The sequence below is a fragment of the Colobus angolensis genome, unplaced genomic scaffold, assembly GCF_000951035.1.
Source record: "Colobus angolensis palliatus isolate OR3802 unplaced genomic scaffold, Cang.pa_1.0 Scaffold66, whole genome shotgun sequence".
Lineage (NCBI taxonomy): Eukaryota > Metazoa > Chordata > Mammalia > Primates > Cercopithecidae > Colobus > Colobus angolensis.
The window spans coordinates 3,135,890-3,139,582 of NW_012120265.1; positions in this window are offsets into that span (position 1 = coordinate 3,135,890).

The window sequence follows — 3,693 nt, forward strand, 5'->3', positions numbered from 1 at the left end:
GCAGTGAGCCAAGATCATGCCATTGCACTCCAGCCTGGGTGACTGAGTGAGACTTTGTCTCAAAAAAAAAAAAAAAGAAAGAAAGAAAAAAAAAAGTCACCAGGAGGCTGAAGGTGGTGTGGCTCATGCCTGTAATCCCAGCACTTTGGGAGGCCGAATCGGGCAGATCACTTGAGGTCAGGAATTCGAGACTGGCCTGGCCAACATGGCAAAAATCTGCCTCTACTAAAAACACAAAAAATTACCCGGGCGTGGTGGTATGCACTTGTAACCCCAGCTACTCAGGAGGCTGAAGTGGGAGGATCGCTTGAACCTGGGAGTCAGAGGTTGCAGTGAGCCCAGATCGCACCACTTCACTCCAGCCTGGGCGACAGAGTGAGAATTTGTCTCAAAACAACAAAGAGTAGAGAGTAAAGGCTGATCCTGGAACCCCAGTCTGAGAGGCCAAGTCTGCTCCTTGCAACCTTTGGAGATTTGCTTACCCAGGGAGCAGGTTGCGGGGTTCGCTCGCCCACCTGCAGGTAGATTTGGTGCAGCCTGGGCTCAAACTCAAGGGGTACAACAGCCCTTCCTCCCTGGGCCTCTGTTTCCTCCTCTGTAAAGCAAGGATTATTCATCATTAACTCATGTTTATTAAGCATTTAAGGCATCCAGGTCTGTTAGGACATCCTGCCCTCAGGGACCTCATGTCTGGTAGACAAGGGAACGAAGAAATGACTTCTGACAGGATTTTGCAAAAGAAAGAAAAGCAGGCAAAGCACCAGGCCAAGACTGCAGTGGCTGATGAAGGCTGCTTTGTGGAGGTGGTGATTCAGGGCAACACCACGCCCAAAGGCCCTGAGGCAGGGATGTGTTCAGCCCCTTGGGACAGCATTGAGGAGGCGACTGTGACTGAAGCTAAGTGAGTTGGGGAGAGTGGGGAGGCACCATGTAGGCAGGGAGGGCTACAGGCTGAGCATCAGGGACCCGTGGGCCCCAGCAAGGAATGCAGACTTTATACTTAGAGCACTGGGGAGCCACTGAAGGCTTTTGAGCAGGAGAGGCCATGATCTTTTTTTTTTTCTTTTAGACAAGGTCTCATGCTTTCACCCAGGCTCAAGTGCAGTGGTGTGATCATGGCTCACTGCAGCTTGAACCTCCTGGTCTCAGGTGATTCTCCCACCTCAGCCTCCCAGGTAGCTGGGACTACAGGTGTGCACCACTATGCCCAGTTGCAAACTGCTTTTGTGTTTAAATATTTGCAGCCAGGTGCAGTGGCTCATGTCTGTAATCCCAGCACTTTGGGAGGCCGAGGCGGGAGGATCATTGAGTCCAGGAGTTTGAGTCCACCCTGGCCAATGTGGTGAAACCCTATCTCTACTAAAAATACAAAAATTAGTCAGGTGTGATGGTACATGCCTATGGTCCCAGCTATTCGGGAGGCTCAGGCAGGAAAGTTGCTTGAACCTGGGAGGTGGAGGTTGCAGTGAGCCGAGACCGCACCATTGCACAACAGCCTGGGCCACAGCAAGACTCTGTGTCTCAAAAAAAAAAAAAAAAAAGATTTGCAGCCAGGCACAGTGGCTCACGCCTGTAATCCCAGGGCCTGAGGGAGGAAACTTGTCTTCATAAGCCCTTTCATGCTCTTTCCCATCTTCCTCTGTCTCTCACGAGGTCCTGGATGCCAGCCTCTGGGTCTTATCGCTGAAATCTCAGGCCTCCAACAGCAGGGAAACATCTGCTTTCCGGAGTGTAAGGATCTTCCAGCCAGGAGGGAGGTCACAGGGAAGGATGATCACAGAAACAAAGAGAAAGGGTCACACGTTGGGCGCTGACTACATCAACAAGGGAGACACTGGCTCACTCCTCTAATCCCAGCACTTTGAGAGGCCGAGGCGGGTGGATCATTTGAGGTCAGGAGTTTGAGACCAACCTGGGCAACATGGTGAAACCCCATCTCTACTAAAAATACAAAAAAAATTAGCCAGGCATTGTGGCGTACACCTGTAATCCTAGCTACTCAGGAGGCTGAGTCAGGAGAATCACTTGAACCTGGGAGGCAGAGGTTTCAGTGAGCCAAGATTGTGCCACTGCACTTCAGCCCGGGTGACAGAGTGAGACTCCACCTCAGAAAAATAAAAACACACGGCCGGGCGCGGTAGCTCACGCCTGTAATCCCAGCACTTTGGGAGGGCGAGGCAGGCGAATCATGAGGTCAGGAGATCAAGGCCATCCTGGCTAACATAGTGAAACCCCGTCTCTACTAAGAATACAAAAAGAAACTAGCCGGGCATGGGGGTGGGTGCCTGTAGTCCCAGCTACTCGGGAGGCTGACGGGAGGCTGAGGCAGGAGAATGGCGTGAACCCGGGAGGCGGAGCTTGCAGTGAGGGGCGATGGCGCCACAGCACTCCAGCACGGGTGACAGAGCAAGACTCCCGTCGCACAAATAAATACATAAATAAATAAATAGAAAATAAAAACACACAAACAAAAATTAGCCAGGCGTGGTGGCACACGTCTATAGTCCCAACTACTGGGGAGGCTGAAACAGGACAATTGCTTGAGCCCAGGAGGTCGAGGCTGCAGTGAGCTCAGAATGCACCGCTGCACTCTAACCTGGGGACAGAGCGAGACCTGTCTTGAAAAACAACAAAGACACATATCCCAAAGTCAATGGGGACCAGAGGGCCAGAGTCTGGGGAAGGGTGTCAGTACCCCCATATCTTGGGGTCCCCCCTCACACCTTGGGGTCCCTCAGGCTTTGGCATCCATCCTGGGATCCAGGAGGAGTGTCACTGTTGGTGGCTGGGCCAAGCCCTTGGTGGGTAACCCCACTGTTCTGGGGGGTACCATCCAGGTAGGTCATGACCAGGCGCTGAGGGGTTCCCGCAGGACCCATCCAGGTAGCAGGTGCTCAGGAGTTGGCTGTTAACATCATTAGGGATGTGGGGAGGTGGGGTCTCTCTCAGGAACTTCGGTGTCCAGATATACCGGCCCTTGGCTCAGGCTGCAGGTCAGGAGAGTAAGAAGCAGAAAGAAACACAGACGTATAGACCTTGGAGAGCAGCCACTTGGGGGCTGGCCTCTCGCTTCTAGATGAGACCCTCTCCTGGGGGGCCACTCAGAGTCCGTCTGGGACGCCACAGCCATGCCCACATGCAAGACAGACATTGCGTAATTGGCCAGTGACTTCCAAGTCACATCTGCCAGAGCCCTCCACCAACCAGCAGTCACAGTGCCCAGGGTGGGTGTTGAGCAGCATCTGGACCTGGCTGGAGGGCAAGTGTCTGGAGTCATGTGGAAGGAGTGGCTGACCCCTGAAAAGGCACCTGGGGAGACCAGGTTGGAGACAGGGATGCAATGTACAGGGACACTAGGGCCACTGCCAGTGTGAGTCTACACTGGGCTCTTCGAAGGGTAGGTGGGGTGCTTAATGCTGGGGCTCAAGCTCCACCTTTCCACTTCCTCACATGTTCATGCAACCACTCAGTGCCTATTCATCCATCCACCCACCCATCCACCTATCCACTCATTTGCCCATCCATCTATCCATCCATCCATTCATTCATCCATCCACCCACCCATCTGCCCATCCATCCATCCACTCATCCATCCACCCACCCATCCGTCCATCCATACACCCATCCATCTTCCCATCCATCCAACCATCCATCCATCCATCCATCCATCCATCCATCCATCCATCCATCCAT